The following is a 14,082-nucleotide window of genomic DNA, read 5'->3' as shown; positions in this document are numbered from 1 at the left end:
AGGACTATTTACAAATGAGGATATATAAATGGCCAAAAGTATATAAAAAGATGCTCAAACCTCAGTAGCCAACATGGAACCTGAAATCAAATCAATAAGATAGTATTTCTTTTCACCTAACAGATTGGAAAGAAACAAACAGTTGGATATCAGTTGTTGGTAAGGGGAGAGGAAAGGGTTTCTTTTTTACAGTACTTGTGTAATATAGATTGGCATGGCCGTTTTAAAGAACAATTTGGAATTATCAATTAATAGTGTAAACATATGTGACTTTGTCGCACAGCAATTCCATTTGCAAAATACAGCCTGCACTCCAGTGCTGGTTGAGAGAAGAACCACTATAGCTTCCCTCTCAGTGACCACAACTTCAAGGTCTGGACAAAATGCAAACTGCAAATGCTTGAGGACTCAGAAAATAACAGGTGGATTGGTGAAGGGGACAAAACTTGAAGAAAGGCCCTTCCAGGAGGAGATTGCAGAACTCATTCTTCCCTTGTCACCTGCATTGACCTGCGGTGACTTAAATAAGGAAATGTGCAGCAGGTGCAGGAAGCAAAAGCTCCAAGAGAAACCCAGTTTCCTGGACAGAGACTGTAAGGGGTCTCTGTGAGTCAGAGAGAGTAGGGTCTCTCTTTTTCTCTGTTGACCTGTCCCACAGGTGATCCTGTCAAAAAGCTGCACTATGGTAATGGGGTAGTGGCATTGATCCTAAAATACCAAGAGAAAACCCATCTTTCTTGCCAGATGAATTAGGAAAAGGGGATATGGAGAAGAAATTCCCTATTCTCTCTCTCTTGGCGTTGCCCTGAGGGTGACCCAAGTCATGTGAAGCAGAGCTACAACACAGGTGGCTAAAATTCTACAAGAAATTCCATTCAGTAGCCATTTGGAAGACACACCACCATTTGGAAGACAATGTTGTCAGATTGAGCTGACAAGGTTGTGTCTACTCTCTCTCTCACTCTCACTCTCTCTCTCTCTCTCTCTCTCTCTCTCTCTCTCTCTCTCTGTCACACACACAAACACACACACACACACACACACACAGATTGGACTTCTGTCTACTTGAAAGTCACTGTAATATATTTACAAAGAGAAAGAAAAATGAAGATAAGCATACACCTGTAAGTATTGAACAAAAGATAGCCAGAATAGTTATATTAATGTTAGACAGAGTAGACTACAGAACAAGAAATATTTGCAGACAAAGAGAGATTATGTAACAATTCACCAAGAAGATATAAAAACCCTAAATGTGAATGTATTTAACAACGAGCTTCAAGATGCATGAAGTAAACACTGATAGAACTAAAATGAGAAATAGATAAATTCACTGTTATAATTGGTGAGTCAAACACTCCTTTCAGTAAGCAATTGAAAAATAAACAAAAATTAGTAAGGATGAAGAGGATCCGAACATCACTGTCAACCACGGGACTTGCCTGACAGTCCATGCAACAAGAGCAGATACATATTTTTTCAAGTGCATGGAAGTCTCACCAAGATAAGCCATATTCTGGATCACAGAATAAGCCTTCAAATTTTTAGAGGAATAGAGATCATACAATGTTTCCTACTCATAAAGTAATTAAGTCAAAACTCAATAATAAGAAGATATTTATTTATGTATTTATTTATTTATTTTTGGTGGTACTGGGAATTTAACCCAGGGGTGCTGAGTCAATCCTTAGCCCTTCTTATTTTTATTATAAGACAAGCTCTCACTAAATTGCTGAGTCTGGCCTCAAATTTGCAATCCTTCTTTCTCTGTCTTCTGAGTAGCAGGGTTTACAGGCATGTGCCACCACACCCAGCTGCAAGATACTTTTTAAAACCACCCAATATTTTGAAATTAAGCAGTGTGATTCTAAATAACCCATGGCTCAAAGAGGATGCCTCAAGGTAATATTTGAGCTTAATGAAAATATACATATAACATTCTGTGGGAGAAAGGTGCTGAGGGATGGGAAAGGGGAGTTGCCATGCAGTGTGTAGAGTGTCAGTCCTACAAGATGATAAAGTTCTAGAGATGCTGTACTAACAAGACTTCATTCACACTTAAATGTGCTAATAGTGTAGATTTTTATATTGTGTTTTATTATAATAGGGAATTATGAAATGCAGCTAAAACATTGCCTAGAGGGAAATTCATAGCATATGTGCTTATATTAAAAAAAAAGGGGGGGGGACGGGGCTGTTCCCAGGGAGGCTCTGATGGGTTGACAGGTGCGTGATAGTGGGAGCTGCTCTCGGCACAAGCATGTATGGCAAAGGCAAGAGTAACAGCAGCGCAGTCCAGTCCGACAGCCAGGCCTGGGAGAAGTTAGCACTCTACGTATATGAATATCTGCTCCGTGTAGGAGCTCAGAAATCGGCCCAAACATTTTTATCAGAGATAAGATGGGAAAAAACATCACATTGGGGGAACCACCAGGATTCTTACATTCTTGGTGGTGTGTATTTTGGGATCTCTACTGTGCAGCTCCAGAGAGACAGTAAACATGTGAACACTCAAGCGAAGCAAAAGCCTTCCATGATTATAGTGCTGCAGCAGCTCCCAGTCCAGCGCTAGGAAACATTCCCCCAGGAGACGGCATGCCAGTAGGTCCTGTACCACTAGGGTTCTTTCAGCCTTTTATGCTACCTCGGTACCCTGGAGGTCCAAGGCCCCCATTGAGGATACCTAATCAGGCACTTGGAGGTGTCCCAGGAAGTCAGCCGTTACTCCCCAGTGGAATGGACCCAATGCGACAACAAGGACATCCAAATATGGGTGGGCCAATGCAGAGAATGACTCCTCCAAGAGGAACGGTGCCCTTAGGACCACAGAACTATGGAGGTGCAATGAGACCCCCACTGAATGCTTTAGGTGGTCCCAGAATGCCTGAATGAACATGGGTCCGGCTGGTGGTAGACCTTGGCCAAACCCAACAAATCCAATTCAATACCATACTCCTCAGCACCTCCTGGGAATGATGTAGGTCGTCCAGGAGGTGGAGGGCCACCAGGAACCCCATCATGCCTGGTCCAGCAAATTCAACCAATTCTGGAGACAACATGTATACTTTAATGAATGCAGTACCTCCTGGACTGAACAGACCTAATTTTCCATGGGTCCTGGGTCAGATGGTCCCACGGGTGGATTAGGAGGAATGGAGTCACATCACATGAATGGCTCTTTAGGCTCAGGAGACAGGGACAGTATTTCTAAGAATTCTCCCAATAATATGAGACTGAGTAATCAATTGGGCACTCCAAGGGATGATGGTGAAATGGGGGGGAATTTCTTAAATTCTTTTCAGAGTGAGAGTTACTCCCCTAGCATGACAATGAGTGTGTGATCCACTACCAAGTCTCCTCATGAAAACCATAGTGACTCAGCCCTTCACAGAACTACTACGGAAGAAGATTATTCATCACAGTGTACAGTTAAACAAAGGACTCTCGGCCACATCAAACCAATCTTTTTATTTCTTGCTCTCTCCCCTGTTTTGTGAAGAAAGCAGGTCCAAACACGATCCAAACAACTGTACGGAGCGCACATTAGAATTGCCCTAAACTGAACTGCAAATAATTATCTGTGTATGTATATGTGTGGGAAAGAGAATGTATTGTATATGCATATGTTATATGGACATATGCGCATACATGCATTGACCCACGGGACATTGTGAAATATTATCACATGACATCTTAAGTAGAAGTAAGTAGGGACTTTTATTCCATCCTTTTTTCACGTTTACATTTTAATTATTAAAAGTTGCTCCTGCCCCTTCCCTGAACTATTTTGTGCTGTGTATATCACTGCTTTATATAAGTTATTTTTTTAAGGTGAACTCAGATGTTATGGTTTTGTAAATGTCTGCAATCATGGATAGGAATAAAATCGCTTATTTGAGAGCTTTCATAAAAAAAAAAAGCTAGCAAATGAGATATATAAGCTTCTATCTTAAGAAACTAGATAAAAATAGATGCAAAACAACAGAAGGAACACATAATTAATATAAACATTAATTAATAAAAAGAACAGAAAAATATTAGAGATGATCAAATCAAATTTGATTCTTTGAAAAGACCGATAATTGCTAGTCATCTCACTGCATAACCCTAAATGCTTTTACTAATAAACAAGAAAGTTTACAAATAAATGAACCAAGCATTCATCTAAAAGAGTTAGAAAAAGACAAAATACAGTAGAAAGAAAGAATTAATGAATAAAAAAGAAGACACTGCCTAGGGTTAAAGCCCAACTCCACCACTTAGCTGTATGCCATTATGCAAGTCATTTACTAATTTTGTGATTTAGCTTCTGATCTGTAAAATGAAATAATAATGCATAAAGTTGTTAAAAAATGAAATGAGTTAATATACCTTAGAACAGTGCTTGTCTCGGAGTAAGCACTTGTAAATGTTTGTTATTATATTTCCCTACTGCAGCTACCTCTATTACATTTCTAGCAAGTCTGATGAAGAAAACAAAAAACTAATAATAATAAATGCACAAATACATCATCACTAAGATCAGGTAGATCTAGAGACAGAGAGAGAGAGAGAGATACAGGGTTTTGGGTTATAATCCTGAAAGACACAATCCCAGACTCCATAATTCCAGATGTTGAAATTCCCAAAGACCAAAATCCCTAAATCTAAAGATCAAAGACTCCAAAATATAATCCTATAAAAATAATGTTTAAAATTATCCAGAAGATATTTATTTAAAAATTTAAAAGAGGATATATTTGATAACAGAACACTTCCTAGGCCACTTTATGCAATAAAGTATGTAATAATAACATGTATTTTTGCAAATATAAACCCTCAGGTAGACTAACAGTAGTCACATTATATAGCAGTTACAACAGAGGAAACACAGTCATAAATAAATCGATCAGAAAGTGAAATACATAAGTTCCTTTCACTGTGATTGATAATTGTGTGGTCCTGGTCATCTGAAATGCCATGATGGACAACCTGTCTTTTTAAAATATATACATATATTTTTTTCAATGCAGATGGACACAATACCTTTATTTATTTATGCATTTATTTTTATGTGGTGCTGAGGATCAAACCCAGTGCCTCACATATGCTAGACAAGTGCTCCACCACTGAGCTACAATTCCAGCCCCCAACCTAACTTTTGATGAGATGGATCAAAAAAACCATGAGGGGTGTCCAAAATGTAATTGTTCAAAAAACTGAGATCTTGAGAAATCTTATCTTTTACAAACACAGTTGTACAAACAGGACATCTCTTCCTATATTGAGGGGATTTCAACATTTTGGTTTCTTGTTTTGTTTTTGTGGTGTTGAAAATAGAACCCAGTCTCTCAGCGTGCCAGCAAGCACTCTACCACTGAGCCACACAGTAAGAGGAGGTTTCAATATTGTACACACACACTACTTAAACACAAAGTCAATGTTGTGATAATGCACTTCCATGGAGTTGAATTTGCAAAAACTGCATAACAAGAATTAGAACTCTCTGAAAGTTTTTACATGGTTTAGATTTCCACTGCTAGGAGTGATGTGAAGATAAATACATAGCACAGTGAATTGTAAAAACTAATGCTGACAAGTAGAAAGGGAAAATCAAAACCACAACTGAAGAGCCGGGGACCCAGGGTGCCCCTGGTGCAAGCCCTAGAGTCCGAGTCTGACAGTCTGGAGTTCTGATGTCCAAGGCAGCAGAAGAAAACTGTCACAGTTCTCCGAGACCAAATCACCTTCTCTGTTTGTTCCCCTTAGACCCCACCTGACAGATACATTAACCTCCTCTGGAAACACCCTCACAGATGCACTCAGAAGAGCGCTGTGCCAGGTTTCTGGTATCTGTTCCACCCAACACGAGGCAACTATCCTGCAAACAACCAAGAAAGCATTAATCCCTTTTGTAGTACTTGGCTATCTTTGTTCTGTAGACTTCCTCTTTCAGTGGGTATTGTGGTTTTCAGGATTTTTACTTCCAGATTTTCAGCCTTCAGGATTTTAACATTCTGGATTTTAATCTTTCAAAATTGGGATAGCATGGATTTTAGACTGTAATTTTGATTATTTGGATTTCAGCATTGAGAATTACGGTGTTTATGACTACATCTTTCAGGATTATGAATGGCAACAGAAATACAAAGATTTTTTTAAAATAAAATATGAATACTATGTATCACTCAATGCTAATAAATCTGAACTTTTCTAAGTAACAATGATAACTATTTTAGGAAAACCTAAATGACACAATAGTGAAGAACCAGAAAAGATGAATAATGTAACAAATAAGTTCACAATAATTGTCAAAGGCTCCCGGACCAGATGGTTTTACAGATGGAATAGCGAATGCTGTCAGAACAGATATTGCTTAAATTCTTTAAAAACTGTCAAAGCACTAAAATGTACAGAAAACCTCCAATTCATTTTACAAATCTCATGTAATCCTGATACCCAAAGCAAATAAAACATAAGAAAAAGGGAAACTGTTGAAAAATCTCACTTATACACAAAAATTCTAAATGATATGTTAGCAAATAAAGCCAAAAAATAATAAAATAAAGAGCACACACCATTCCTGGATCTGTTTCTGGAAGCAAAGAGCAAGGGAGGTTAAACTCGGGAGTGTAGATTTTAGAGGCAAACTGCCAGGTGTTGACTCTGGCTTCACTGCATACTAGGAACTGGCTGGGTGACCTGGGTAAGTGACATAAACTCTCTGTGGATATTTTCCAGTTTAAGAAATGAAAATACTATCTAACTCAGAGGGAGAGAAGGATTAGATGAAAATAATTCATTTGAAGGATGTAACCAAGTATTTAGTACATAGTAAATACTAAGTAATGGTTAGATATCAGTATTCACTCTGAAAATAATTTTAAAACCACTAGGTAATACAGTTGGAGACGGTCTTGAGTTCTGCACCCAGTCCAAATAATTAATTTCTGAGCCTTAATTTCTGAGTGGTGGATGGAGAGAACGTGGAGAGGAGGGCAATGCAGGTAGGACTGAGATCCAATGAGCAGGAGGCAGAGCTGAGGCCCTATTTCCAGGGTTCTTCCCATCTATTCTCCTTAGCACCTGATAACCTAGGACATCCCTGGAATTGCTGCTCCTCTCCTGGAAGTCTTAGCCAGTCAGAGCCCAGAATTCTCCCATAGATATTTAAGTTATAGCAACACACACCAGGGGACAGAAAACTGCAGCCAAAGTCGTTAAATTGTCACAGCCAGATGCTGGTCTGTTAGCTACTCAGTCTTACCCCATTTGCTCCATGAACATCACGGCATGAAGTCATGTGGCATGTTTTGAACCATATATAATGCATCGTGGCAGAGTTTCGTCCATTTAAAGGGGAAAATAACCATTTGATCAAATTCACTTCCATTCCTAATTTTAAAAAGAAAACAAAACCCAAACTAGACATGTCATGCCTGTAGTCCCAGCTGCTTGTGAGGCTGAGACAGGAGGATCTCCTGAGCCCAGGAGGTCAGGGCTGTGGTGCCCTATGTAGATCAGGCATCCACACTGTCAGGAGTGGGATTTTGTCTGTGAATAGCCACTGTATTCCAGACTAGACAATACAGGTAAAAAGAGAGAGAGAGAGAGAGAGAGAGAGAGAGAGAGAGAGAGAGAGAGAAGAGAGAGAGAGAGAGAGAGAGAGAGAGAGAGAGAGAGAGAGAGAAAGAAATAAAATTTTGAAAATTGCAAAGAAACTCTCAGTAAAGTAGGAATTGAAGAAAATAGTCTTACCATGATGAAAATATTTGTTCATTCATGCAACAAGTCTGTATCTAGAAATCACAGCCAATACACTGTGGCAAATTCTTAGTGTAGTAATTCCAACACTACCCTGTGGACCACATCTCCATGCAAGAGTAAGGCATGAAGCAAATAGGTCAGTGGTCAAGTTAGTTTAAGACACATTATGTAGTATCCCTCCTTCCTGGACATCTACCAGGCAAATTAACCTCAAATTTTCTAATTATAGCTGAGATTCTGAAATGAGTTTGTCTTTGTGACCCATCATATTCTAAAGTTATTTGGATCCAGACACTTTTTTCTCAATAAAACAATTAGTAACAATTAGCATTTGTGAACCAGTCCTCACAGATGCTATTCTGAAAATACCATTATAGTCTTTCTATTCAAGGTAGAAACATTTCAGGTTTCTGCTATCACAATTACTTGCCTTAATATTGGTCAATAAGATAACAAAAAAGAAAAGAAGGTATATGTATCATCAAGGCAAAGACAAAATTATCATTATTTGCAGATAACAAGCATGTTCACCCTGCAAAATCAAGACAATAAACTGGAAAGTTACAAGAACGTATCAGAGCATTGACTAAAGAGGCTGGCACAGGTGATAAATAGATCCAGATCAATGCCTGTCCTGTACAACCAGCAGAAACTAGTTGGAAAACATCAGGGGACCAAAAATGTGTGCTTAGCAAAATTTGTGCAAAGATATATGTTGAACATGGAGGAAGGACATTAAAAAAGGATTTGAATCAATGGAGGAATGGATCCTGTTCTTGAACGGCATTGTAAAAGTGTCAATCCTCCCTCAAGTAATCTATAAATTTGATGCATAATTTCAACGAAAATCTTCACAGGAATTTTTTATCTTGAGAAATCAATTCTCTAGTTCATCTGGTAGAGGAACGGTGCAGAATGGTCAAGAAATTTGGGAAGAAAAGGGAAATAATTGGTTGATTTGCCTTACATCATTTAAATATTACAAAGCTAAGATACTAGTAGACAATTTGGCAAATTGAAATTTTTGAAAAAGGCACAGAGATAAAATAGCACATTTTATTGCTTTTAATGGTGTTTTTGTTAAGGCTTTAGACAATGCGGAGAGCAAAAACCCATTCACATTAGTTTAATCAAAATAGGGGATTATTAGAAGAATGTTAGATTCTCTTACAGATCCAGAACCTCATAATGGGCAGGAGCAGAGCTCGGCCAAAGGTCAGCCACAAGAGGTGTGTCCTCTATGTGACCCACCTCCATCGGTGCAGCCCTGCACCCGCTAACCCACCTTCCGTCTTCCTCTCACATCAGATCTCAAGCTGTTGATTTAGCTGTCTGAGCCCACCCAAGACGACCTGGGGTTCAGGACTTTCCCTTGGTGAGGCAGGGAAGGTTCCCAGAGGAGAACCCTGAAGGTGCCTCCTGGGCACTACCTGTTCACTTCTGAGACTCTTCCAACTCCACTTGGAAAAACTGAACACAGGGTCTCTGCCACTAACCCGCTCCTTCTCCAGGGGTTTTCTATTTCAGAATATACCACCATATACCAGAATCCAGCTGGAATCCAGATGTCCCCAGACCCCCTGGCTCTCCCCTATCCCATCTGTCCAACTGGCACAATGTCCAGTTGATTTATCTCCTAAAGATTTCTAGAATTGGTCCACTTTTGTCCATCTCTGTGGCCATCACCCTGGTTCAAGGAACCGTCCTACTTCACAGGGACCCCTCGGCCGGTGTTCTTGCCACTTCCCAACATTCCCCCATTGCAGCAGTGAGCTGAACTCATCCTTCAGGGTTCAGCCTGCTTCCCCCAGGGCTCCCTGACTAGACCAGATCTGCCTCCTGCTCCTGGCTGTCACTGTTAGCTCTCTGTCCTATGCAGCGTGTGTCACAAGGCTAAATGCATCACTAATTGCATACTCATTAAGGCATGTTCATTGAGATATCACTTGTTTACACTAAAATTCACCTATTTTCAGTGTAGATGTGTGAGTTTTGGCAAAGGGTTGCAGAACCACCGTGGCAATCAGGATATAGAATATCTGCCGCCTTAGAGAGTTCTCGATGACCCTGAGAGTCCACCCTCAGGATGGACTCACCCCGGGAGCAATGAGCTGATTGCGGTAATTGTAGTTTGCCTTTCACAGGATGTCGCAGAAGCAGGGTCTACGGTATGCAGTCTTTTGGATCTGGCTTCTGTCACTTAGTCACTGTATAATAATTTAGTGCATATCTTCCCTGTAGGAAGGATAGCTCCACAAGGGACCATGTCCCACTCAATACCTACTGTCACCCAGGCCTCATTTGGGGTTTCTCAACCTTCTTTTTCACTATTGATCCACTGAGGAGAAAATTTGAATTGAAATTATCCCTAACGAGAGAGATTAAATACTAAGTAATAAATTTTTGTACATAAGAGCTGAGCTTTGGAGGGTGTCTCAACCTGCTGTAACAAATCACCATAGACTAAAACAATAAGCAATTGTGTTTCACAATTATGGAGGCTGGGAAGACTAAGGTGTCTGGTGAGGGCGTGACTCCTGGTGTTCAGATGGCCATGTTAGTCTGGGTCCTCATGTGGCAGAGAGAGATCCAGAGTCTCCTGTGCTAGTGTTGGGTCCTGACATGGCAGAGAGAGATCCAGAGTCTCCTCCTCTTTTAATCCCATCACAAGGACCCCACCCTCACGATCTAGTTTACTCCTAATCGCCTTCCCAAAGCCCCACTAAAAGTGCCATCACGCTGGAGTTGGAATTTCAACATATAGGCTTTAGGGACACAACCATTCAGTCTACAACGAAGGCCACAAAACACTTTAATAATCACTTCTTCCCCCCAAGAATGAAGTTTTACTTCTTGGGGGTGAGACTACTCCCACTGAGCTTGCATGACTTAGCACATACTAGGTGTTCAACAAATATTTGCAAATTAATACGAATACTTACAGATATTGTCACAGGGTAGTGCCTCCCAAGAAAGCCAGCTCATCGCATTGGAAAGCACTGCTGGGTTTCAAACAGGGCTGAGTGACCAGAATCCTCGTGTGAACATACTTCCCCACTTCTCTTGAAACCCCACCAGTAGTTACAAGGTACCCTGTTAGGGGCTTCAGAAGTACACCCCACATGCATGTTCTCAGGACATAACCAAACTTGTGCTTTTGAAAGTACACTCTGACTCCAGGGAAGGAGATGGGTCAGAAGAAGCCAGATGGAAGGAGAGGGAGCAGATGGAATGTGTCATTGTAGGCGTGGATAGAAATGACAGTGGTTTGGGCTGGGGCTATAGCTCAGTGACAGAGCACTTGCCTAGCATGTGTGAAGCACTGTGTTTGATCCTTAGCACCACGTAAAAATAAAACAAAATAAAGTCACGCTGTCCATCTACAACTACAAAAAAGGATTTAAAAAAAAAGAAAGAAATGACAGTGGTTTGCACTCAGTGACAGTGGGGATGGAGGCAAACAGATTTCTCAAGAATTACTTAGAAATTAGAAGCGGGGGTGCTGGGACTGTAGTTCACTGGTAGAGTACTTGCCTAGCATGTGTGAGGCACTGGGTTCGATTCTTCACAACACATATAAATAAAATAAACTCTCATCAACAACTAAAAAAATATTAAAAAAGAAAATAGAACTAGGACTTAGTGGTGATTTAGCTGTGGACAGAGGGAGGGAGGGTAGATGTTCAAATTTCTAGCTTGGGACACCCAGAGAATGGCGTGCCATCTTGGGAGTTAGGATGCCTGGTTTCTGGGGTGAAGATGAAGGTGTCATGAAGGTTGGCTTTGGACTCCTGAGGCTGAGGCGGCTGTGGGTTATTCAGGGCTACTGGATATACAGGTGAGATGTTCAAGAGAGCAGTGAGGGTCAGAAGGAAGGATTTGGGAAGAGACCGGGAAGATGCTAACCCAGGCCACAGGAAGGGATGACCTCATCAGCGAGTGTGGAGCTTGCGAAGGTGCTACAGGCAGACACCTGGAGGGCAGCATCACCCAGGGTGAAGCCCAGCAGGAGGAAGAGGCACCCCAGTGAAACAGCCATTTCTGTAGCACTAACATTTAGGTGGTGGCCAGCTGTTCATTATGGTTCTTGGCATTTCGTTTTGTTTTGCTTTTGTGCTAATATGAACAATGCTGTCATTTCTTCATGCAGAAAGCTTTTTCTGTGCATAGGATTACTTTCTCAGCATAGAGCCTTAGCAGAATAAGTAGGTCAAAGGATAAGGTTTTTGATTTTTGATGTCTTCTGCCACACTGCCTTCCAACAGTTACAATGTGCCCTCCTGTCACCAAAGTATGAGGGCAAGCAGTCTTCAGTCTAGCTCTTTTTTTCCTGGCTAATTTGATAGAGAGGGAATGAAAGGAGGAAGGGAGGGATGCAGAGAGGGTTGAAGGAGGAGAAGGAAAAGGCAGATGGAATCCATGAGATTTGGTGACTGCTCACATGCAGAGAGTGACGGAGAAGGAGAAGTCAAGGATGAGCCTTAGGTTGTCCACTTGGGCCCCAGGTGGATGCTGGCATGAAGGAGGAGCTGGGTTGGCATGGAGGTGAGGAGTTTGGTGCTGTTCTCTGAATTTGAGGAAGTCGTGAGGCACCCGGAACAGCAGCTATTGGTGGATTAATGGCATTTACAGCTCTGAAGCTCTGAAGTCCTGGATTCCAAAGGGAAGACTGCAATAGTTCCTGACCTTAAAGAGCAGCCACACTGTGGCTCAAAGGACACGTTTCTGGGGACCCCAGGATCCCACGTCCCACCCTCGCAGCTCACCCTGGCTTTTGGCTGCAGCAGAGGCGCACAGCTCTGTGAAAGCACAGGCTCCCAGGCACTGGCAGTGTGCCCCCCAAGCGCCCTCCTCAGGTCTTTTCCCTTCTCCAATGCCACGGCCTTAGCCACGTGCTCAGCTAAACTCGGGTGCCATCTGGAAATGCAGGGAGGCCCCCCAGGGATGTTCCTCACACAATGGAGACAGGCGCCTATGGATCAGTGCTGCCCCCATCCTGAGAGGACCATCCCCTGCAGAACTCTACCTCCCGAGGCCAGAGGACCACACGTCCTTACACTGATTTTTCCTCCCTCCTTTCCTCGTCCTTTCTGCCCCCTCACTTGGCTTCCTGGAATCATATTCTTTAAAAAATGACCTCGCTTCAGGTCATGTGGCAGGATGCTAGAGGACCAGCTTGACTATGCCTTCTCCCTGTCCCATTACAGAAAAACTGGCTGCAACCTATGCCCCCGCGCATCCCCACGCCCAGCTGCCATTTCCTTTCCGTACGTGTGGGACGCATGTGCCTCTGGGCAGGGCAGCTCTTCTTTCCTCTGGCAGGACCAGCTCTTTTCGGGGGATGAACTGCTGGAAAACTACTCAACTTGCTGGTAAGGGGAACCCCTCAGGATGCACTCGCACCCTGATATGAGCAAGAATGAGGTGCCTGCCCTGAGGGGCATCAGAGGGTTCAGTGGAGCAGCTGTGGTTCTCTTGTCTAGGATGGTGGCACCTATGGACTCCAGGGGATTCAAGTCATTCACTGACTCGTCCCTCCATCTACTCAGTCACTACTTTTTAACAGACAGGGACTGTGTGCCAGGTTATGTTCCAGTGAGTGACACAGGCTCTGTCCAGTAATTAGCAGAAACTCTGGGCCTCATACTCATGACCTGATCAAGTCCAAGAGCACTCACTCCCATTCTGCACTGGGCCTCCATTGCTGTCTTCGGACTTCCACAATGAGGTATATATTGGGGTGTCTTCCTCCAAAGTCTCATAATCCTTTCTTGGCCACCAACAAAGGGGACCATGCTTATGGCACACAGGCCTCCTCTCTGGTGAGAGAGGTGAATTCTGACTGAGCTGGGTCAACAGGATTCTGTCCTGGGAATCCGAACTGGAACACCAGACACTGGTTACTGGGGTGGGGGTGCTGGGTAGTAGGGGACATCACTCAAGATGGGGTGACCATTTCCCACCACGTGTAGAATGTGGCGGAGAAAGCCAGTCTCAGAGGGAGAAGAGAGGAAAGCACTTTTCTGCCCTGGCTCCAGACCTTTCCAAGTCCTCCCAGTCCATGAATACACTTGTGTCCTCCAAGGGATGTCCCCATTGCCCCCAACCGGTTTGCATTGATTTCCTTTACTTACAAGCAAGCCAAATTGGACTTCCCTTGCTCCTCTCCCGCACCTCTTCTTGATGGTCCCCATCATGGATCACGGAACACCTGGGTGAGAGTGATCAGAAGGCAGAGCCTGGGGGGCCCAGGGTCCTGGGTGCTGGGAGGAACAGTCTGTGTTCTGCTCTCAGTACTCTCACTCTCTGCCGAGGCCCCAACTGTGAACTCTTGTG

General features: G+C 42.6%; 1 protein-coding gene and 1 pseudogene across 1 annotated transcript in view; one reads left to right on the top strand and one right to left on the bottom strand.

Annotated features, from left to right (window-relative positions):
* Positions 1–14,082, bottom strand: part of LOC124964793 (uncharacterized) — a 66,011-nt gene that overhangs the window by 12,659 nt on the left and 39,270 nt on the right. The gene's annotated exons all lie outside the window — the stretch shown is intronic.
* On the top strand, positions 2,261–3,341 carry LOC124964408 (single-stranded DNA-binding protein 2-like; annotated as a pseudogene).

The sequence above is a fragment of the Sciurus carolinensis genome, chromosome 14 (genome assembly GCF_902686445.1).
Source record: "Sciurus carolinensis chromosome 14, mSciCar1.2, whole genome shotgun sequence".
NCBI classification, from domain to species: domain Eukaryota; kingdom Metazoa; phylum Chordata; class Mammalia; order Rodentia; family Sciuridae; genus Sciurus; species Sciurus carolinensis.
The sequence above is the reverse complement of the archived record's forward strand: the minus strand, read 5'-3'. Positions and strand labels throughout refer to the sequence as shown.